Below are 24,930 nucleotides of genomic sequence, written 5' to 3' on the forward strand. Positions count from 1 at the left end.
TATGGTTTTGTGAATTCAGGTTGGTGTTTAAGGAGAGTTCTTTTGAGAGAGCTCCTCCTTTTTAATTAGGGTTTTTGGTTATTTAAGGTCACGTTGACACTCTTTCTTGTTAATAACTGGAGTTTTGTTCCAGACCTGTGGGCTTCTCAATACCCATTAGCTGACATTCCTTTTGCCAGAAGGGCAGTGAGGTGGGGAGGGGGGAAATCTTTGAAGCCTCATTTAAGAAAATTCTGCTGGAAAAATAATTGTTTTCCCTCAGGGGTTGGCCTACCACACAAGGTCATTGCCTTAATGTAGCTAAGTCAAACACCCTGTGAAAAAGAAAAAAAAAAGTCAGCATTTTCTCTTTTCTCCAGAGAAGCATGAGTATCAGGTACTAGGAAGAACCAGATTAAAGTGCTCAGGGATTTTAGCCAAGTCCTTCCAACTTTCCACTGCCCAAGGAGGATAGATGTCCAGTGAGCCTCCTCATATAGTTTGTGCTATGCTCGATAACTACTCTGTAGATATCGTACACATCTCTGTTCTCTTTGCTGTCATTGTTTAGTTTAAATTTTAGGCCAAGAAGTTCCATTCTTTTAAGCTAAAGGCTCTAACTTCTAACTTCAAACAAACCACTTCAGTCTTTGTTGTATCCCTCAGTGCAAATGGAATGAGAGAAACTGGGATTGAAAATCCACAAGTTCATAAAATGTCAGAGTTGGGAAGGACCTTAAAGGATCATCTAATCCAAATCCTTGTCTGATGGAAGAGCCCAGAAAGGTAAAGTCATTTACTGATGGTCACACAGTGATTAAGTTGAAGAGCTAGGACTTAAATCCAGCTTATCTGTTTCTAAATCCCGCGTTGGTTTCTATTATAACATGGCATAAGATCAGCAGAAGTTTTTCAGGCTGAAAATTTTTTTCATCAAAAAATTTTTTTAGCTTCAAACAACAAAATTAATTAAATCTGAGTGAATAAGGACCTGTCTCTGGTCATATGCAAAGCTTCACTTCCTCTTCACGTCAAGCAGAAGTACATGACTTGGTGCAATAGGGGCTTGGTACTTTGAGGTGCAGAGGCCTGTTGTGTCTGGTCACATGTGATGAAACCATGCTGAAAGGACTTCTTGTATGACACAATAAACCTTGAATCATCCCTTAGACCTCTCTCCACCCTGTAGCAGTAGTAGGAGAGGTAGGGAGCTTGTTCAGTTGAAACAGAGAGACAACTTCTGGCTTGCTCCCATCATTCAACCATTCAGCCTTCTAAATAGTATCATATAACTGAAACATCCTGTTGATTATATCCACCTTGCAAGGAAATCAAGTAAGTGATGACATGGCTGTACCCTTTGATGTTTTTTCAGTTTTGTATTTCCTGTCTTGAGTAGGTGATTGAATATCCATTTTAAGGTAGATATGTCCAGGCTTGAAGGTGATGAGTTTGAGAGGTTCAGAGGTCCTGAGTCCATCAGGTGGCAGTGACTGTTAGCAGGAGAAGGTCCTTCACTGGAGAGTATACCACCAGTAGAGAGAAAAGCCTGCAATGAGAAGATGCCATTGACAAGGAAAGAGTTCAAGCCCTGTTTTGACTTGCCAGAAGACTTGAACTTTGAGGCAGATCAGTACAGAGCCAAGGTGAAATATAAAATACCTAAACAGGAACCTTGAAAACTGCTTCCTGTTTAGATAGTTTTTAAATATCAACCTCCTGGTGAAGTATAACAGTGGTTGTTTATTTAGGTTTATTTTTGTCCTCTGTTTAGCATTATTTTGTGCGTAGTGAATAAATACCATACCTGATTTACACTGTACACTGAGTACCTTTCTACTATTCCTTTTGGGGAGAGGCATACCCAAGCCAACATCTAAACTTTAAGTAATTTTTCCCCTGGGAAGCTTGCTGGAGCAATGGATAGTGTGTTGGTCCTGGAGGATGATGGGAATTCTAAGTGGGTCTCAGATACTAACTAGGTTTGTGACCCTGGATAAATCACTTCATCTCTGCCTGCCTCAGTTTCATCAGCTATAAGATGGAGATGATGATAACATCTACCTGAGGATCAAATAAGATAATATTTGTATTGTGCTAAATGAGAATGGTGCTTAGCACACAGTAGGGTGTTTACAAATGTTAGTTATTATTATTGTTATTATTAGACTGAATATGTGCATCCAGAGCAAAGGAGTACCTTATGGAGAAGGTCCTTAGCCCTTTGGCTCCAACTGAGGTCAATTGTGTTAGAAAAACACACTATTGACAACCATTAGCTCTCAAAAAAGATTTTCTCCCTGCAGTTACTTGCAGAAGAGCTTATTAACTCCTCCATTGTGTCCTCTTCTGTTTTCTCTTCGACCCTGCACTTGTACTGACATTTTCTTTCTTGAATAGCCAGAGTCAGAGTATGCTGTTCTTCTGGTTCTTAGTAAGCGAATTTGGAGACCTTGAATCCACCCCACACAAGAAAAGGAATCACTTTAAAATATATCCAATCATTGGTCATTTAGCCTTCATTTGGAGACCTCTAATGAGTTCTCCCATTCTCCTTTTTGATAGCTCTCATTGTTACAGAATTCTTTCCTGACATCAAATCTAAATTTGCTTCTTTGCAATTTCTACTCATTTCTCCTGGTTTTGCCCTGAGATCAAACAGAAGAAATTGGACCCCTCTTTCACATGGCAGCTTTTCAAAGTATTTGCAGAATATGTACAATTTTTTTTAAAAGCAGTTTTTGGCAGGAGAGCCTAGCAGCTGCTAGAGGTAGGGGATAGGATCAAAAAAGGCTTCCTGTAGAAGGTTGTGTTTGAGCTGAGTCTTGAAGTAAGTCAAGAATTCCAAGAGGAAAAGATGAGGAAGGAGAACATTCATTGTCTCAAGGCATGAGGATGGCTACTGCAAAGATTCAGTTATGGTGGCTCAAACATGGTGTGCTAGAAGCATCAGGATAGCTTGATTATAGAGTGAGTGGAGGGAGGTCATGTACTGGAAGAATGGAATGGTCTGAAGGAGCCAGGTTGTGAAAAGCCTCAAATGACCACTAAATGAGTTTATATTTGATCCTGGAGATAATTGGAAGCTTCTGAAGCTTATTGAGTAATACAGTGACATGTTTAGATCTGTGTTTTAGGGAAAAGACTTTGATAGTGGTGTGCAGGATAGATTGGAGTGGGAAAACAGTTGATACAGGAAAACCCAATAAAAGACTTTTTCAATAGTCCAGGTGAGAGGTGATGAGATCCTGAATTAGGGCAGTGCCTGTGTGAATGCTGGAGGAGACATATAGGAGAGATATTATAGAGAGAGAAAAGATAGGATTTGGTGAATGATGGAGTATGTGAGGTCAGAGAGGGTGAGGAGTTGCAGATTACTCTGAAGTTGTGAACCTAGGTGACTATGAGCATGGTTGTACCCTTAGTAATAATAAGGAAATTTAGAAAAGGAATAAATTTGGGGGAGAAGATAATGAGTTCTATCTTCAACATGCTGAATTTGAGATGCCTACAGGACCTTGTAATGGCAATTGAAATGGGAAGGGCTTTCCCATTCATTAATAGGCCCATGTGACCTGCTTAAGTCACATGGAAGCCTAAGGCACATGAGTTTGAGTCACTTGTAGCCTATGGTGGGAGGAGTTTGCTGAAGGGGCAGAGCAGGAAGAGATGGAGCTAGAGTAGAGATGAGAGGAAGTTAGTCAGAGAGTAATCAGAGCTGGGAAAGGCAGCAGGCAGTAAGCAGTCTGAGTGGGAGAGCTTGTTTGTAATTTGTTTAATGGGGCTGGTTTGTGGGAAGCCTAACAGGGGGAAGGCTTGGGCCTGGTGTTGCCTCTGCATTGTTACTGAGTATAGATGATGATGGATTTGACTTTCTGGTGTCAAAAAATGTTTTGATTCTGTCTGCCATGTCTATTGTATTTCATGATTCAAAATTATGCCAGGATATTCATGGCCGCCATAGAGGCTGTGAATGTCATGTGGGAGCTACAGACATCCAGCTTGACATGTCTAATGGGCAGGTGATGATACAGAGCTCAGCAATTCAGTAGAGCGAGAGAGAGTCACGTATTAGACTATGTTTCCAATAATGGGATGACTGGGTCAAATAACAATTATTTCCATGACTTGAGTTGTGTAGACTGGCACCTTCTTTAAAAAACAAAAATCAGAATTAAAAACCCTAAAAGTCACAACTTTCTGAACTTTCTCCAAAAGCTAACAGCAGCCTTCTCACTCTGGAAGTTCACACAGCCTCCCTTCCTCTGTTTGATTGGCTCCTCCCAGAGACCTCCATTTTAAAGAAAGTACCCAGGCTAGCCATGTCTTCATTCCCTTCCAGAATTCACTCCTGACTCTCTGCACTTTCTCCACCATGCCCCTCTTTTCTCCCTACCTCTTTCATCTTCCCTTCATGAGTTGTCTTCTTCCATCAGAATGGAAGACTCTTAAGGTTAGAGACTGTCTTTCTGCTTGTATGTGTACTTCCAGAGCTGAGCCTGAAGCAATGCCTGAAACACAGTAAGCTCAATAAATGATCTTCAACTGAGCTTGACTAACTTTAGATTGGCCAACAGGTCCATGCATACACAGGCTTTATAAAATCATTGGCAGCACTGAGGAAACATCATCATCCCATTCATTAATAATAATCCCTTATATTCACACATTAGGAAAGTACTTTTAACTGTTCAAAGTAGTTTCATATTCCTTAATTGTCACTAGGTCTCTGAAAGATAGTTAGGGCAGGTTATTACTCATTTTTTACAGATAAGGAAACTGAGGAGCACAGGTGTTTAGTGAATTGCTTAAGGTCACTGAATTATAAAACTGGATTGCTGGAAGGGACCTTAGAGAACATCTCTTCTAACCTTTTTATTTTTCTTTCTTTTTTTAATGACTAAAATTTAAATACACAATAAGAACAAATTATAGACTTAAATATTGAAACTTAAATACAAAATAAGCGAAAAAAGCATGTTGTGCACAGCAAAATATAAGAGAGGATTCAAAATATATAGCAATAAATTTTCATTTCAAGAAATACTACACATTGTGCTGAGTTGTCCATTTTTTCCTTGCTTCCTTGTAAGTTTTCTTTTGTTCTCTGCTGTGCAATTTTTACTTTGCTCTCTTCCTCCCTTTCTGGCCCCTCCCCTATGCCAAGGCTACAATTAAGTGTGGATATATTTAAATACAGATATAGAGATACACATGTACATACATATATACATATATGTATATATACACACACATACATATATAGACATATACTTGCCCTAACAAATTCTTCTCCTGATCTTTGTTTCTGTTTGTGTGTATGTCTTATTTCCTAATCCTCCTAACTCCTCTACTTTACTTCTTCCCACGACCTTGCTTCCCTATCGCTTAACCTGCCCTCTGCCAAGGATCCCTGCCTTATCCTCCATTCATAAATCTGAACACCCTTCTCTAACCCCGCCCTTTACCTATTCCCTTCCCCTCCCCTCTAGAGACCCCTGCCTATCCCCTTGGCATTTTATTTCTTTCTGAATTTAGAAGACTTCTATATTCTTCTAGATATATATGTATTATTCCCTCTTGAATCCATTCCTGATGAAAGTAAGTTTCCAGAACTCACAGCCCTCCTCCCCCTTCCTCATTTTTTAAGAAAGAAGTTGAGGCCAGACAGAGAGGAAGATAATTTGTTCTAGGTCTTGTTATTTCATACCAGAGCAGGGACTATAGCATGGTTTTCCCAACTCCCAGATCCAGGCTCTTTCTAGAACTGTCTCTAGCTCACTTCCTAGGACCTGTCCCTCAGTGGAAAGAGCTCTGGCTTTGGCATCAGAAGACCTGGATTGGAGTACTGGCTCTTCTATTTACAGGTTGTGTGACCTTGGGCAAGTTAGCTAATCTTCTTAGTTCTCAGTTTTGTCATCTATAAAATGAAGATAATAGTACACATACTCCCTATATCACAAAGTTGTGAGGAAATTGCTTTGTAATCCTTAAAGTGTTACACAAAATAGTTTCTATTTTAAAACAAACTTCATTCATGTCTTTTGTTTTTAATATCATAATCATCTCTGAATAGTCTCCTTGCCTTCCCCCAACACCAACAAATGAGTTTTCATTTGTAACAAAGAAAAACAGTTAAGCAAAATACCTCAGGTAAGCAGCCCCCCAGACAATGTGTGCAGCATTCTATACCTATAGTCCCACACCTGTCTTCCAAAAGATAAGAGGTACTGCTCCATCAAGATTAACTATTATTGGCAATTCCACCCAAAACCCTGTAATTGAAGAGGCACAGAAACTATCAAAGTATTTTACAGATGAGGAAACTAAGGCTAAGGGAGATTATTTCCCAGGGAACTAGGAATTATTTGAGGCAGAGTTTAAATTCAGGTCTTACTTGCTTTCTGTCCTGTACTCTATCCACTGTACCACCTAGGTACCTCTACAAGTTGTTCTGTGATTTGGGGTAAGTCCTTTCTTCTCTCTGGGCTGTAGTTTCCTTTTCTGTAACAGGAGGGAGTTGGGCTACATGATCATTGTAGCCTTTTCCCACTCTGGCTCTCTTTGGTTTATATTCTGAAACCAGACATTCATTGATTCCTTCCTCTAGCTGCCTTTAGAGAGGCCATATGGTTGAATGGAAGGAGTGCTAGACTTGGAGTCAGGAAAGCGCTAGGTTCTACTTTTTTCCTTTAGTCTTGCCTTATCACACCTTTATTAGTAGTGAATCCATGAGTATGTCACTTTTTCTCTTCAAACCTGAGTTTTCCCATCTTCAGGATTTTTGTGAAGATCAAATGAAATGGTACCTATAGAGGCTCTCTGAACCTTAAAGTGCTCCCTAAATATTGGCTATTATTTTCTGACCTCATGCTGCTCAGCTCCTGGCACATAATAAGTGCTTAATAAATACCTGTTGCTTAATTGACGAGAAATGTCTTTAACTTACCCCTCCCCTCCATGAAGTTTGAGCAATAGCTTTATGGTTTGTAAGTAGAAACACACCCTATATAGACCACCTTGTTACCTATCATTCTAAAAACATTTTTGTTGTGGAAAATTTCCAGACTTCAAAATTTTCAGTGTACAACCTTGTCTTTCATCTCTTTCTTTCTCACTCATCTGGAAAGCCCTTGTTTGTTAGGGTTACTGGTTTCCCTTTCTGGAGGATCTGCTTTGGACTCTCTCAGGCATTTGTGGATAGATTCAGGGAGAACAGATCAGGAGGAAAGCAAAGTGCATGAAGAGGAACAGAAATGTGTCCAGATCACCCACACAGAAAGTTACCCAGCTAGAGAAAAGGACCATAGGCAGAGATCCATAGGTCCTTTTAGTCTTCTATGGCAATTCATTCCTGAAGCACTACCTCATTGAGAGGCACTCTGATACTTTAGCTGCTTTTTTTTTTAAACAAAGAGTAGTTCTTTTCCCTTTTGGTTTCCAGCCAATTCATGTTCCATGCAGAAATATATACCTCTAGGGAATGACTATAATGTCACTTTATATTGGACTTCCAGAATGCCCAAGGTCCATATGTGTAGTTGTCCAGTTTAGCCGAGATCATGCTTGCTGTAAAGAATACTTTTTCTCTTTGGAGTCAGTCTCAGAGTTAAGAGAATGCTCAAGGACAAGCTAGCCCAACCTATACTTGAGTAAGTATTCTCTCTGCAACATATTTGACAAATAGTCATTCGGCTCTTGTTCAAGATGTCTAGTGAAGGGGGATCCACTGCATCCCCAAAGGTAGCCCATTCTATTTTTAGATTGCTGTAATTGTTAGGAAGTCTTTCCTTGTGTCAAGCCTACATTCTCTCCTCTCTTGCCCCACAAAATTCTGCCCTTGGGGCCAAGCAGAACAAATCTCAGCTCAGTTCTGCATGACAGCCCTTCAAATATTTGAACACAGCTTGTCACCACCCCAGGTCTTTTATTCTCCAAGCTAAACATTCCAAGTTTCTTAAATGGATCAGTCCATTTAGCATGGACTTAAGACCCTTTCCCATTCTGATCACCCTTTTCCTCTAGCTTATAACAAAACTTCCTAAAATGAGGCATGAACAATTAATTGAACACAATGCCCCTCATGGAGGAGCTTTAATATTGCTAGTAGCATAGTCTTGGTTGAGTCCTTTAGCTTCTTCTAAATCTCATTTTTTTCCCCCTTTTGTGATATCAATGGTGCAGGGCACTCATGAGAAAATGCCTTCTTCCAGTGCAGTGGCACCATTATTCTGCAACTGAAAGTTTTTGAGGATTGCCTGGGGGCACTGAGAAGTTAAGTCACTTGCCATATCAGAGAGTCAACACCTGACAGGGACATGATTTGAATCCTGGTCATCTGGATGCTGAGGCTGGACCATTATGCTACTCTGTAATTATCATACTTTGAAAACCTTAACACATGATAGAAATGTGAATTATGTGTTATAGATTACCTCCCATGGAGTCTGTTCTGTTTTTTGGCAGGTGATTCCCTCACCCTAACTTCCTTATGCTGACCAAAGCTATTGGAAACCTTGGTCACCTGACTGGTGTGTTACCAAGTAAGTTTTTAATGTTTATAATAATGATTCACATGTCTACATACAAGATCCTTTGCTAGATACTGGGGGGTTACAAAGATTGAACAAGTCATGGTCCTCACCTTCAAGGAGATTATGTTCTGGTAGACAAGATAAGAAATGTACACAAATGACTTACAAAAGCAGCTGGAATTTCATGAGATTTCAGTTTGTAGGAGATTCCACTCAAATTTAGGCCTGTAACCACTCACTGAAAATCCTGTCCTGTAATATTCTGAAATGAAGAAACCTAGGTCACGTAGCAGTGTGTATTACACACAGATACTTCAATTGTGTTATATCTCTCATACTCTTTATGACATAGAGGTAATCTTGACCTTTCTTTAAAGTGCTCAATACTTTTTTATTCATTCATTCATTCACAATGAATGCTTCATAGCCCACAATGAGGGCTTCATAGTACAGTGAAAGAGGGCAGAGGATTCTCTTTGCCTAGCTCAATATCTTCTCCACTCTTCTTTCCTTGGACAGTTCCTGACGCCTTGATCGTCTTCCTATCCTTTGACAGCTGTGTCAAATGTATTATCAGCTCCTGTAGGATTCCTTGGTCCCTTGATATCTGAACAATTCAGTCTCTCCCTCTTCTCCTTATTTTCTTTATCTTTTATCTCCATTTCTCCCTCCTCCCTCCCTTTTTCACTCTCTCCCTTCTTCCCTACTTCAATAAAAATTGTTTTTATTGGTACTTTTTTACATCATAATCATTTTTAATGCATCCCTCTCCTTCCTACCCAGATAACCATTCTTCATTACAAATATTTAAAAATATATAGGAAAATATAGGAAAACTAACCAATAGTTTTAAGCATTCATTTTCCCCCTCCCTCTCCGCTCCCCCATCCATTGGGAAAAAATAAGGAATTAGAACCCAGAGTACAATTTACATAACAATGGCACTATTATAAAGACAAGAAATTTTGACTAACCAGAGTTCCAAAGGATTAATGATTAAACTTGCTATCCACCTTCAGATAGAGAGCTAAGGGACTCTAAGAATACAAATTGAAGCTTCTTCTCTTCTCTTCTCTTCCTCCCCTCCTTCCTCCCTTCCTTCCTCCCTCCCTCCTCTTTTTTTCCTTCCTTCTTTTTGTTTTTGACATGACTAATGAGGAAATTTGTTTTGAATGACCATATATATATATATGCATATATATTGGTAGTGGGCTTTGGTTTTCTCAACTTTTCAATGGGTGGAAATAAGGAGGGAGGAGGGAGAAAATTTGGAATTGAAAAATAAAATAAAATTGAATTAAAAGAAGAAAATAAAACAAAACCCTTGTATCACATAGGCACAGTCCAGCAAGCAAATTCCCACATTGGTTAAATAAAAAAATACATTTCTTCTTGTGCATATCGATCCATAATCTCTCTTATGAAGTGAGGAGTGTTCTTTTTTTTTTAATTAGTTATCTGGAATTATGGTTGATCATTTATTTGAGCAGAGTTCTTAAGTCTTTCAGAATTGTAATATTTTATAATATTGATGTTATGGTATAAATTATTCTTCTGGTTCTACTCAATTCACTCTGTATTAGTTCATACAGATTTTTTCATATCTCTTGAAACAATCTTTCTTTCAGTTCAGTAGTATTCTATCACATTTATATACCATCAGAAGTAGCCCTGCTGAGCCCACTAGTGCCAACTATATCATTAGACGACCAATTCAAAGAACTTGCTTTCAGAACTGCGTAGTAAAATAAGTTATTATTACAGAGTATTACATTCCTTGACACCTCCTTGGTTCTGTTCTGTTGTTGTTTACCATGTTTACCAACACTTCTTAGACCCAGAGTAAGCTCTCATATTCACTCAGGGTTTTATGATACAGAATAGTGTTCATTATTTCTTCCTGGTAGTAACTAGATTGATATATCTAAGAGACTTTGGGATATGGATTTATGTCAGCCAGTTAGTAAGCATTTATTAAATGCCTCTTATGTGCCAGACTCTGTGCTAAGTTCTGGGGACGCAAAGAAAGGCATGGGACAGTCCTAGCCCTCATGGAGCTCACAATCAAATTAAAATTATGCAGAATAACCCTGGTTTCTTCAAGTCTAGGTCAGTGGAACACATCTCTTAGCTCATCCAAAGCCTTCAAGTAGAGGATCTGGTTGGGTATCTAGGTCGTACAATGAATAGAGTGCCAGGCCTGGAGTTACCAAGACCTGAATTCAAATCCAGCCTCAGATACTTACTAGCTATGTGACCCTGGTCAAGTCACTTAACTCTGTTTGCTTCAGTTTTCTCATCTATAAAATGATCTAGAGAAGGAAATGGCAAATGTCTCCAGTATCTTTGCCAAGAAAACCCCAAATGGGATCATGAAGAGTCAAACATGACTAAAATGACTGATCAACATACAAAAGGAGTCCAATGACAAGACTCTATGTCTGTTGTGTAAAAGCCCATCTCACTAAGCTCAGAAAGACATATCACCAGAATGTTGGCCATCAGGTAATGATTTTTTTAAAAAACCATATTGATTCATGAAAACATTTATTATGATCTGTGTTAATGGGCAGAGTAATAGTTCTAATGAAATTATTTGAATACTGCTGTGTTTATATGTACATGGGTGGTCATGGCCATTCCTTTCATTACCTAGTGGTCAACCGTACTGGTAATGAACCTGTCCACACTTAGCTAAGTTCTGTTTTTCTGGATAACAGAGTAATATTTTAAATCGGCTTCCTATAAACCATTAGATTGTATTCTCTGATGGCATAGCCTTCTGAGTCATCTCCAGTCACTCTGATGCATATCTGGTCACTGGATTCAGATGACTCTGGAGGAGAATGGTGACCTTGCACACCCCTCCCTCACTCAAAACAAAGTCAAGTGCAAGTCATGTCACCATTTCTCTGATGGCATGGTCTTTTTCAGCAATGAAGGACAAACACAACAATCTGTGAGTAGATGCAGCTACCTGAATGGGGACCCAGCTAGCTGGATAACTCAGCTCCTCCTCTTCTGTCTATCTCCCCCTCCCTTTCTTCTCCTTTCCAAAGGAAGGTAAATTTGGATGGCCAGAAGATGCCTGGTTAACTTGGGTTTTACTGGCCAGATTCCTCTCCTCCCCTGTCCTCCCTGCCACTCCCCTCCCCTCTCTTTCCTTTCCCTTCACTTCTCAAAACCTTAATCCTATGACACTTTGAAGCTCATACATTGGAGAACACTAGGCCTCTGCTTAAGGGCTCTCTTCTGGACCCTCCTGGCTTAAGAGTGATTATCAATAGTAATTATCAATAGTAATCCTCTCCCAGCCTGAGGTCTTTCTTTTTCTTTGCCTCATTAAAGGGGCCATCCCCTGGCTACTTCTTAAACAGGCCAATTCAATGAATGCACATTAACTCACCCTAAGTGAGTACCTGAATAGACTTTGGCCAAAAGGGGCCAAGATCTCCCAGTGCACCCTGGGTCATCTCCAGTCATCTTGATGAATATCTGGTCACTGGATTCAGATGGCTCTGGAGGAGAAGCGAAAATGGTGACCTTGCACTCCCCTCCCTCACTCAAAACAAAGTCAAGTGCAAGTCATGTCACCATTTCTCTGATGTTATAGTCTTCTTTAGCAATGAAGGATGAACCCAATAAGACTTCTCTTTAAATGACCCAGGGCCTCTTCCATGCCAGTATGAGAATTTAGAGGGAGACATGCATGAGATGATAGTGAACACACACATAAATTAAAATGAAGAGACTAAGTAGCTAGTTATCTTATTTAAAACTATAAGACTTTTAGCAGTAAAAACTCTTCAGAGTGATCCCAGACTAGGTAGAAGGCTAAAGTGTCCAAATCTATGATACTAAAGATTTCCATTTCAAAGTGCATGCCAATTAATAAATTTACTTTTAATCCCAATGATGCCCTTAAGGGTCCAGGTACCATTCCACATCCCAAAGTCAGCAATAAACTTCAGACACTCTAACTCCAGCATACACTATAATGTTCCTGGCCATAGAGCAAATGAGGCTGCTTTTTTTTGGCTGGATTGATGGAAATCTTGTGGGTTTAATAGGGGTGCACAGTAGCACACTCCAGCCCATGCCAATGATCCATCTCTGCACTACACAGGCAAAGGAAAACCTGCTCTCCACACCTCAAAGAAGACAGCAGCAAACAGTTGGACTGATGTTCTTCAGTAATGTTGAAGAATTCCACCTTTCTGACTGCTTTGACTCCATGCCAAATGAAATGTAGGAGCTGCTAATTCTGTCTTTGGAGAATCCTGCTTGCACATTTTTGAAAGGATGCCAGCTAATTGTTTGAAAGGCAAAAAGCAAATGGTTTCCTTGCAAAGGAAACTCAACATGTACTTGCATATTACTGTAGCTAGTACAAGGTTCAGATCCTTCTTTGGTAAAAGTCTTTCCTTTAAAGAACACTCAATCCCAAGATGAAATGAGACCTCAAAAGTCATCTGGTTCAGTTCAATCCAATTTGACAAAATTTATTGAATAAATATTCATACAATGTGTTGATCTGCTACGTGCAAGCCTCTGGGCTAGGTGCTAGAAATACTCGAATATTGCAAAACCAACTTATGATCTTATTGATTTGGATATTCCTTCCAAAAGTACTGATCATGACCCACTATGACTTCCCATCCTGTGGAATAGTGTGATCCACCCACACTGGTACTTTCTTCACTTTCTCTTGACGTTTTGAAGATTCCAGTATAACACTTGGCCTATTAGTCCCGCTCTCTTGATATGTTACCAACCAACCCATTTTCTTTCTCAATCATGTATTCCTAGATGATGCCTTTATTCCTTCTTCTCCACAGCAGCCTTTTCAAATACTTGGTGACAATAATCAAGTAACAGTGCCTAGGATTTAGAAGAGGAAAAAAATCTTAGAGATCAGCTTATCAATTCAACAATAAACATTTATTAAGGAAAGCCAGAGGCAGAGTGTCATAATGGATAGAGGGCCTGAGTTCTACCTTGGATACAATACTTACCATGTGGCCATTGGCACCTAACTTCTTGGTGTCTCGGGCAATTCCGTATGACTGCAAGTTCCAGTCAAGTGGCTGACATACATAAGGAGAGGAATATCCCACACTGAGGAAATCACAGACATGGCCCTTCTCCCCATCTCCACTCCAGTTCCTAAATATACCAAGCACTGTGCTAGGTCCTGTGAATACAAAGTCAACCAGGCAATAAGCATTTATTAAGTGCCCACTAAGTGCCAAGCACTGTGCTAAGTCACAGGTGAAATAATTTCTGTTCTAAACGAACTTTCATTTCATAGGTTCGTACTCTTCATGTTACATATGAGGAACTGAGGCATGAGAAGTGAAGAAACTTACCCAAGGTGGTGCAGGTAGAAGTGTGTCCTCTCTTCTATTTGCAGTAGAGCCAGAGTAGCTATGTCCCCTGGATAGGATTTCAATTCACTCAGAAATACATCCTTAGGTTTTTGTCTTTATTTTTTGTTTGTTTGTTTTTGTTCTCCCCACATTTTCCTCCTACAATGTGATTTTAAGATCTTGAACTATTCTGGTTAACTGCCTTTGGATGTCTTACTAATTTTACATTTTTTGTTGGACCTCTTAAAAGCATCCAGAACTGCTAGGTGGGGCAATGGACAGAGGACTTGGTGAGGAGTTGGTAAGTCCTGAGTTCAAATTTCACCTGAGAAACTTATTAGCTGTGTGACTCTAGGCAAGTCACTTCATCCCTACTTGGCTCAGTTTCCTCACCTGTAAAATGGATAACACCTGTAAAAAAATAATAGCACTTATCTCCCAGGGTTTTTGGTTAGGACCAAATTGTATAATAATTGTAAAGCACTTAGCACAGTGCCTGGCACATAGTGAGTGCTATCTGAATGTTAGCTATTAATATTATTATTATTATTAGCTGAAGAAAATATTTCACCTGACCAACACAGTACAGTGGAGTTATTACATTTCTTTTTTTCTCTGGACACACTTTTTAAATTAATGCAGCTTAAAATCTCATTAGTTTTTCTCTTTTTTTTTGGTTGCTATATCATACTTTAGACTCATGGAGTTTATAGACCATTGAGATGCATATATGTGTTTCACATGAAGCCAGATCATCTTTCCTATAGGTGCAATTAACATTTGAACCTAAGTCCAGGATTTTACATTTATTCCTATTTTTACTTTTATATCACAGTTTTTGGGGATTTGTTTGCCCATCATACACACAAAATAAGTAATTCTATGGGAAAACAAAAAAACAGTTCAATAAGAATCACCAACACAGGGACCACCCCCTGACAGTGTATGTACCATTCCATAGCCCAGTTCCCCCAACCCAGTTTAGCAAGGAGGAAAGTGCTTTTTCATCTCTTCTTTGGGGCCAAGATTGGTCTTTAATTACTCTGTATTTGGCTTCATTTTTACTTATAATGTGTATATTTTTCTCTTGGTTCTATTTATTTCATTCTGCTCTACTAATGTGTTAGTGGGATACATAGATTATTCTCAATTTTTTTTCAAGAATGGATGAAAAATGAGCATGATTTTAGGAATTAGTGGAAAAACCAGCAGATAGAGATTGAAAAACCAAGATAATAATGATAGTGGAAGCAATTTGTTGGACAAGTCAGGAGGTGTTGAGATCACTTGTCCATGGGTCTGCTTTGGCAAGGAGAAACATCTCTTAGTCTGAATGGAGAAGAGAGTAGTGGAAGATTTTGGGTAGCAGGAAATGAAGAGAAGGGGGAAAGTGGGAGTTCTTGGGAAACAGACTCAGTTTCTTTAGTGAAGTAGGAGGCAAGGTATTCTGTTGAGAAGCTGGGGGAAAGGACTCTGTGGAAGGTTAGTGAAATAGCCATTGTGGAGAGTGGGATAGCAAATCAATTACCTGCAGTGAGGACCCAGTTGAGATTGCATAATCTAAGTTGGTAGTGTGCCCAGTTGACACAGTTTTGTGACTTCCTCTAGCTCTGTTCAGCAGCATATGAATAAGAGCAAAGGAGGTGGATTGTGTGAGAATCCCAGTTTGGAAGGGGAAAAGTGACATGCCTAACTACAATGTCTGGTATAGCTTACTAAGTGAATTTGAGAGGTACAGAACAAAGGTCCAAGGTGGGAGGGTGAGGTGGGGAAGGATTTTAGTGATATAGGAGAAAGATGGAAATAAAGGAAGGTTTCATAGAGAAGACAGCATTTGAGCATCAGTGTTCATCTGTAAAGGCGTCTTGAAAACAACTTGCTTTCTTGTCTTACAAGTCACTCTAGGCTACAAATTTTGCTTAAGATATTTTGTTGTCATTTTTTTCAGTCATGTCCAACTCTTCATGACGCTTTGGGGTTTTCTTGGCAAAGATACTGGAATGATTTGCCATTTCCTTCTCCAGCTCATTTTACCAATGGGGAAACTGAGGTAAAAAGAGTTAAATGACTTGACCTGCTCAGGGTCACACAGCTAGTTAGTGTCAGATTTGAACTCAGGAAGATGAGTCTTCTTGACTTCAGGCCCATTGTTCTATTGACTGCATCACCTAGTTGCGCTAAGACATTTAGTTGGGTCATTCTGTGTAAGTCACAGAACCTCTTAAGGCCTGTTTCCTCATCTGCAAAATGGGGATATTAATCCTTTTGCTACCTACCTTAAGTTCCATTGAGCTTCTCTGCCCCAATTGTAGTAAAGAGGGTAAAACATTGGTCCATGGGAGGATTGTTGGGTTGCTGAACAAAAAGCAATGAAAGAACCTTGTCCTTTTTACCCTTCTTCTTCTACCCTTTCAAATTAGGCCCATTTAGCTGTGCCATCTAGTCCTAGGCCTTGTTCATGTAAGCTAGGTCTTGGTTGGAATCTGTCTGGAAGATTGAATGGCTGAAGTCCCAGGGCCCCAAATGCTTAGCTCTAACATTCCCGGGTTCCTATTATATTCTAAATTTTCATCTGATTTTCTGCCGACTGGGAGCCCTGAGTCTTTGGCAATATAGATGTGGAGTTTCCCTTCTCATCGAGTGGATAAAACTAAATTAGACCTTCTCTAGGGCCTTAAATGGGAATGACATGAGAAAAATTCCTCGAGAATGACATTAGTCTCGGCAGGTCCTTTCTCACTACCTCATTCTTGGGCAGGAAGTGAGTTTTCCAGAGAATTGCTGATTTCTCCAAGAATTCTTTCTAATGATATGGTGTATGAGCCCAGAGAAACATGAGAAGTAGGCTTTGGCTGAACCCCATAAGGAACGGCTTTAGTTTTTAATGGACTGAATGGTCTTTCAATGTTCTTTTGCCCATAACTGAGGCCATGCTGTTCTCCGTAGTGTGCTGAGATAGCCAAATGTTACCTGCATTGGTCTTTGGAGCACTATTGGTCTAGGTATCTTCGGTGCTTGCTGGAAGATGACACCTGCAGCTGGGGCTTCTATGTGTTGCTGCCAAGTGATGGGGTGGTTCAGTCTGAGGGAACATTTCTCATTAAGCTCAGACAGGCCAGTGAACATGGTCTCATAGTCTGTCTGCACAGATGGTCTACTAAGCTGAACATCCGTGTGTGGGCAGTCACATAGGACTAGTTAGTCATGTGGCAAGCTCCCCAGTCACTTGAGTTCATATAGTAAAATGAATTGGGGGGATCATTTAGTTTAACACATGATCACACTGTCTGCCTGCATACGCACAGTTGTATTTTCCGTAGAGAAGTCTAGATGTAAGAAGGGAACCAGAAGCATGTACTTGCTACTGGCAATTAGATCTTTCCCTTTGTTGTCATTCTTGTTCAGTCATTGTCATATCTCACTCTACGTGACCCCATTTGTTTTTTAGTGCCTTTTTTTTGGGCAAAGATACTGGAGTGGTTTGCCATTTCTTTCTCCAGCTCATTTTACAGATGAAGAAACTGAGGCAAACAGGGTCACACAGAGTCACACAGTTATTAAGTGTCTGTCTGAGGCCAGACTGGAACTCAGGTCTTCTTGCCTCCAGGCCTGGCACCCTATCCAGTGAGCCACCCAGATGCACTCTTTCCATAGGAAGATGATTAATCAATCAATCAATCAATCAGCAAACATTTATTAATGTTTGACATTTTGTGTGCTAGGCTCCCACAAAAGATAATAATGAAGCAGTCCTTTGCCCTTCAGGGTCTTATATCATAACAATTGAGACAATGTGCACATATATAGCCATATACAAGACATAAAACAGATACAAGATGAACTTGGAAGGGAAGGCACTAGCTTCTGGGGAGACCTGGAAAGATCTCAAGAAGAATGTGGCACTTGAGAAACTCCTGAAAGAAAGTGGGGATGCCAGGGGGCAGATGAGGGGAAAGAGAGCATTTTAGGTGTGGAGGGCAAGGAGTATAAAGACACAGAGATGGGAAATGGGGTGTTGAGTGAGGGAGAACAAGGAGACTTGTATGACTGGACCATAAAGAATGTTGAGGGGAAGAAGAATGTGTAAGAAGAATGGAACATTGGCAAAGGAAGAGACTGTGAAAGTTTCAAAGGCCAAATAAAGGAGTCTATTTTTGATCCTAGAGGTAATAGGAAACCACTGAGGTTTACTGAATAGGGAGATAACATGGTCATATCTGTGCTTTAGGAAAATCACTTTGTCAGCTATATCAAGGGCGAATTAAAGTATGAAGAGACTTGAGGCTGAGAGAGCAATTAGGAAGTTATGACAACAGTCCGTATGAGAAGCAATGAGGCCTGATTAGAGTAATGGCTCTAGGAGTGGAGAGAAGGGGACGGATGCTAGAGATGTCATGGAAGTAAAACGCAGGATTTGGCAAGTGATTAGGGATATGTGGTAAAGGAAAATGTGAAGTCAAGGATGATACCTCACTTTACAACTCAGGTTGCAAATCTGAGTGATTGGGAGGATGCCAGTGCCTTTGACAGGAATAGGGAAGTTTGGAAGAAGGGTGAGTTTTGGTAGAAAAAGAACAGTTTTGTTTTGGACTTGTTGATTTTGGAGATGCTTACAGGACATCCTGTTCTGAATGTCCAGTGGGTGGAACTAGAGTACAGGAGAGAGATGAAGGCTGAATGTATAGATCTGGGAGTCATCTGGAAAGGGCTGAATATTGAGCCCTTGGGAGCTGATGAGGTCACAAAGTGAGAGAAGTTAGAGAAAACTGGAGGCCAAGGAGAGATAGAGCCCTTGGGTTCTGTCTGAAATATAAAGTATGGTGAGGGTTACATACATGCCAGTTAGGCATGCAGGGATGATAAACTAGCAAAGGAGTATGAAGGGAGGTCAGGAAGAGAACTGAGAGAGAGTAGTCAGTGGCAGAGAGGATGATTAATGGTGTCAAATGGGGCAGAGGGGTGAAGAAGGATGAAGATTGAGGAAAGACCATCAGATTTGGCAATTAAGAGGTTATTGGTCACTTTGGAGAGAGCAATTTCAGGTGAATGATGGAGTTTTAAGTAATATTACAGGATGAATCCAATACATTCCACAAACATTAATTTAGTCCCTGTAATGTCACTTTCTTTGTGTCCCTGGGCAAATCCCTCAGTTTCCACATCCAAAAAGTGAAGGAGTTGGACTGAGTGATCTCTGGACTTTCCAACTTTAAAATCCTATTGTATTCTCTGTTCTAGGTGATGGTGGAGCTGGAAAAGAGAAATAAGACACAGTTTCTGCCCTTATGGAGCAGATAGTCTGGTGCTTTGGGTATGGAAGTAATATATTTTTTTTGCACTTAAAAGTATTTTATTTTTTCCAGTTACACATAAAGATAGTTTTCAACATTTTTGTAAGATTGTGAGTTCCAAAATTTTCTCCTTCCCTACCTTTCCTATCCCCTCCCCAAGACAGCAAGCAATCTGATATAGGTTTTACATGTACAATCATGTTAAACATATTTCCTCATTAGTCATGTTGTGAAAGAAGAATCAGAACAAAAGGGGAAAACTGTGAGAAAGAAAAATTTTAAAAAAACCCTGAAATGAAAATATAGTCTGCTTCAATCTGCATTCAGGCTCCACAGTTCTTTCTCTGGATTTGTATAGCATGTTCCATCCCGAGTCTTTGGGAATTGTCTTGGATTATTGTATTGGTGAGAAGAGTTAAATCTGTTAGAGTTGATCATCATACAATATTGCTGTTACTCTGTACAATGTTCTCCTGGTTCTGTTCACTTTAATCAGCTTCAGTTCCAATAATTGTTTACAGTTTTTTCTAAAATCTACCTACTCATCATTTCTTGTAGAACAATAGTTTTCCATTATATTCACATACTACAGCTTGTTCAGTCATTCCTCTATTGGTGGGCATCTCCACCCTTTCCAATTCTTTGCCACCATGAAAAGAGCTGCTATAAATATTTTTGTACTGTGAGTCCTTTGCACTTTTTAATGATCTCTTTGGGATACAGACCTAGTAGTGGTATTGCTGGATCAAAGGTATGCACAGTTTTATAGCTCTTTTGGCATAGTTTCAAGTTGTTCTCCAGAATGGTTGGATCAGTTTGCAACTCTACCATCAAGGCATTAGTGTTCCAATTTTCTGTCCTCTCCAACAATTTTTTCCTTTTCTGTCATACTAGCCAATCTGATAGACATGAGATGGTACACCTCAGAGTTGTTTTAATTTGCATTTCTCTAATCAATAGTGATTTAGAGCATTTTTTCATATTACTATAGATAGCTTTAATTTGTTCATCTGAAAGGGAGTAATATTTTAAAGACTTTTAGAATTAGAAGGCATCTTGAAGATAGTTTCTTTTTTTATTCAAGTTCACATCATTATACTGTATCACCATCTCCTTTAAGGCCCAACTCAGGTGCCACCTTCTCCATAAAATCTTCCCTTATCTCCCTACCTAGAAATGATGTCTCCCATCATAAAACTCTGTCTCTGTCTTTGTATTTGTCTCTGTCACTGTATTTGTTTCTGTCTTTGACCTCACCTTTTCTAACCTGCACTGTATTTGTATCTTTGTCTATATCCAATCCTTCTCTTAACACTATAAAAATATAGGTTCTATTAGAATGAGTGGTGTAGGCTCTAGTCTAGACTTCCTCTCCCAATCTGTAGGCTGCATATCCAGATCTTGGCGGCTACTTCTTTCTTCAGAATTCTAGGAGTACCTGCAAGTCTGGGTGCTGATGATTTTATAATGCTAGAGCTAATGAGCCCCCACTGGTGTGTTTCCCTAAATGATTATTAATTGGTATCAATTAATCTTCCAGACTTCATTAGCTTTTAGAAATAGATATTTATTAATAAGAACAGTTGGTACAAAACAATCCCTCAAGAGTGTAGGACAAACCCTCCCACCAATACAAACCCCAGAGGAAAGTGCGCTCAAGTTTAGAGAGCACATGTAGCAAAGGGGTAAATCTTCGCTCCTGGTTGGCAAATATCCTTTTCTCCCCTTCAGGAGAGTACCAATGAAGTTCCTCTTAAGCATGATATATCTTTCTTGCTGGACCTCTTGTAGAGTCTTCCTTTCCCCAGTGTGTCTAGTTTATTCTTGGCTCCTGTTGTAGACAATTTTGTTAGTCATTGCAATTCTGATGATACTACTAGGGCATAGTGAAAAGTGAAAAATCCCAAAGGCTCGAGCCCTCTGAAATTCATAAGATCTTTCTCTGGTGGGGAATTGGGGAGGAAGAAGAAACTGAGGCCCAGAGAAAAAGGAAATAAGCAGCAGAGCAGGAGCTAGACCCAGGTCTTCTGAACCCTGGGTTATTCCCACCACAACACACTGTTCATCCTATGATGCACTATCTCAGGAAGGTGAAGCCATATGGAGGTATAAATGGATTTCCAGATATTGAGATAAATAAACAGACTGGATGTCACCACAAAAGTGCCATGGTCCATTTAGGGTGGTACATATAAAGTTAAATGGAACCTGCTTTAATCAAGATGTTTCACCTTTCATTGACTTTGGTGATAATTTACACAAGTTTCCTTGTGTGTGTTGGACATTAATAAAGATGGTTAAAACACACACACACACACACACACACACACACACACACAAACACATGGTTCCTAATAACTTCTCTGACTTACATCCTGATGAGAAATCCCAGACTTCACAGACCTCCTATGGGAGAAAAGGAAGAGAAGTTTTGGAAAACCTGAATGGATTTGTCTCTCTCATCTTCTGCATGGGTCTCCCAGCTGCTGTTCCTCTTCAGGGCCTCATATGGTCTGTTGTCCTGCTGGTGCACATGTGTGGCTCTCATCATGCTTCATCAGGAATATATTTACCAAACATGAATCCATCCCACAACTGAGCAGGAGATGTAAGTTCAAGGTGAGGGCAAAACTCTCCTACAGACCTAGCCAAGTGACCTGATTTCTTCCTTGGGGTACAGGATGGGAACAGGAAATGAAATTGATCTCATCAAAATTCTACAGAAGATCAGAATGTGATGACATTCTCTCTCTCTCTCTTTTTTATATTTTTCTCACAGATGGTGACTCTTACCACTCCTGTTTTTTAATATGGAGAAAATGTGACCCATTATAACAATAAATTTGAATGTACGGGACTTTAAAATTTACTATTCACTTTCCTTACAACATCATTGTGAGGTTGGTAGTGCACATATTATTATCCTCCTTTTACAGATGAAGAACTCAAGACTCAGTGAGGTGCCCAGTAACACAACTAAGTAACTGAAACCAGGGTTTGAACCCATGTCTTTTGACACCAAAACCTATCTCTTTCTTCTCCATCACATTATCTCTGATTCAGGAAATCATTATTAAGTTGTCATTGTGTAAAACTGTGGAAGAAGACAAAGAGTGCTAAATCTAGATTCAGGATAACTGGGTTTGAACCTTAGCATTGCCTCAAACTAGCTGTATGATCTTAGACAAGTTGATTAACTTCTATGAATTTCTGTTTTCTCATCTACAAAATGGGAAAATACCTACACTACAAGATCAAAAAGTAATGGGCAAAAAGCATTCTATAAACTTCAAAGCTCTTTGTGAATGTTTGCTACTATTATTATGTGCATTAGGGTAGGATAAATCAAGGTACCTTCTGGGTTATACCACAACTTCGGTGGATCAGAATATAAATTTCTCAGGGGTAGGGATTATCTCATTTTTGTATTTGTAACCATAGCACAAAACATAGTGCCTGACACATAGTAGGTAACTAATAAATGGTTGTTGGTTGATTGAGTAAATGGATATGAATTGACTGAAAGAGGCAAAGCCTTTCAGGTGATAATGGGATAGTGAAACTAAAGCCACAGCAATAGAAATAAGTTTAAAATGGTGATGATGGTGGTGGTGGTGATAGTGATAGTGACGATGATTGATAATAATGAAAATAATGATAGTGGTAGTAGAAGTAGTAATGAAGTATCAATGGTTCCATGTTCTTATTGTGTGAGTTCACCCTTCATTGAAGCAAATCCTAGCTCTTCTATAACTTCTGATCCATTGTAATTTTATCTGCATATTTCCATGAGTACTCAACAGAGGATTCACTCAGTGTTACACATGAGGCCTTCCTCTAGTTCTTTTAATATGTTGTGGATATCGACACAACTCTTGGCCTAAGCACTTTTCATCCACCCTCAGTGCCTCATCCACCTCTCTCTTGGCCTGCCCAACCCATTTTCCCCTCATACACATCTTTAGTGACTATTTTTCCATCATGTCTTTCTTGTTTGTTGTAGGCACTAATAATGACCATAATTCACATTTCTCTCATGTTTTAAGATGTACATAATGCTTTTCTCACAACACTCTTCCCTTGACCCTAAAGTAGGTAACAGGATGAAGCAAGAAGGTACTGTTATAGAGTAATGGTTCCATGATGAATGCTGGAGGCAGGCTAAGGGAAGAGGAAGGGAATAAATATTTATGTAATGCTTACTGGGCAGGGAGGTGGCACAGTGAATAGAGAGGTCAACCTGGAGACAGGAAGACTTATCTTCCTAAATTCAAATTTAGCCTCAGATCCTCATTAGCTGAGTGATCCTGGGCAAGTCATTTAACCCTACTTGCCTCAGTTTCCTCATCTGTAAAATGAGCTAGAGAAGGAAATTGCAAACAATTCCAGTCTGCCAAGAAAACAAAGAGTTAAATATAACTGAAATGACTGAACAACAACATTATGCTTACTATATGCCAGGCAATGTACTAAGAACTTTACAAATAATATCTCACTTGAGCCTTACAACAACCCTAGGAGGTAGGCCCCATTTTACAGTTGAAAAAACTGACACAGAGATGAAATGACTTGCCCAGGGTCACACAACTATTAAGTGCATGAGGCCGGATCTGAACTGAGAACTCCCTTCCTTCAGTTCTAGTACTCTATCCACTGAGCCACCAAGTCCATCTCTAGGCCATCTTGGACCAGAGAAATGAGTCAGTCATAAAGATACTCATAGGTTCAGAGCTGGAAGAGACTTTAGAGGTCACCTAATACAACCCTTCCAATTTGCAGGTGAAGAGCCTGGATCTAGAGAAGCTAAATGACTTGCCTAAGGGTGCACAGGCAGCAGGGGCAGAGTCAGGATCTGAGCCTTGGATTTGGCCCCTGATTCCAAATGTAGAGTTCTTTCTTCTGTACCCCATTGCTATTCTTCTTGTACTGTATGAACATGCAAGAGGTTCTAACTGAGGCTTTCTGCCGGAAACTAAAGCTTTTATATGTAAATAGGTTCCAGAAAACTCTGATACTATCTTGTAACTGACTCTTGATGCTTTGCTAGAGATCTAATGCAGAAAGCAATATTATTTTAGTCCTGCAGCCATGTTGGCAAGGATTAATGTTAAAAAAATGTTTTATTGATACTTTTAGCTTTTATACCATGGTCAGTTCGTTATACTTCCCTCTCCTTCCCTGTCACTGCCCCCCTCCTCTACCCTCACATTGAACTCTGGCTTCTAAAAAATGGCAAACAGTTATGCAAAAACAGACCTAGAACCCTAATCTCACAGTGTATATAACATGCTGTCCATGCAGACCCTCTTTCTCTTTCCAAGAGAAAGCTATGTTTCATTATATTTTAGAGGATCATCATTGGTTTTTCAGCTACTCAGACTTCGGATTCCTTTTCTTTTACACCGTTGTAGTTACTGCATTAAATAGTAATCCTCTGTTTTGGCTATTTTCACCCAGTCTCAATTCACACCCATTTTCTAGACTAACATTCTTCAGATAAAAATGTGAAGACCAGTTGAGGCCTGGGTTGAGACTGACCAGGGCCTGAAAAGAGCAGACGCTGCCTTTTGTGGTTCCTCGCTCTAAAAATGTGTTTATTACGTTCCCCATAAACACACAGTATGGAAACGTCTTGAAATAGGAAACACAGTCCCAGATGAATATCTAGATTAGATGAGCCTCCAACAACAACAACAAAAATCCCTCATTTCCGATGGGGCTGCCAAGTTCGTAGGTTCTCCACAGATTTGCACATCC

General features: G+C 39.7%; 1 long non-coding RNA gene across 2 annotated transcripts in view; it reads left to right on the forward strand.

Annotated features, from left to right (window-relative positions):
• Positions 1–995: 995 nt before the first annotated feature.
• LOC140520340 (uncharacterized) overlaps positions 996–24,930 on the forward strand; it is a 47,030-nt gene continuing 23,095 nt past the window's right edge. Inside the window, exons 1-3 of one of the 2 annotated variants that reach the window (XR_011972460.1) lie at positions 996–1,314; positions 8,446–8,522; positions 19,121–19,193. This is a non-coding gene — a long non-coding RNA (uncharacterized lncRNA). Of the gene's footprint in view, positions 1,315–8,166; positions 8,351–8,445; positions 8,523–19,120; positions 19,194–24,930 lie in introns of those variants that run through there. The other variant, XR_011972461.1, reaches the window with a different exon arrangement.

This window comes from Notamacropus eugenii, chromosome 1 (assembly GCF_028372415.1).
Source record: "Notamacropus eugenii isolate mMacEug1 chromosome 1, mMacEug1.pri_v2, whole genome shotgun sequence".
In the NCBI taxonomy this organism is placed as follows: Eukaryota; Metazoa; Chordata; class Mammalia; order Diprotodontia; family Macropodidae; genus Notamacropus; species Notamacropus eugenii.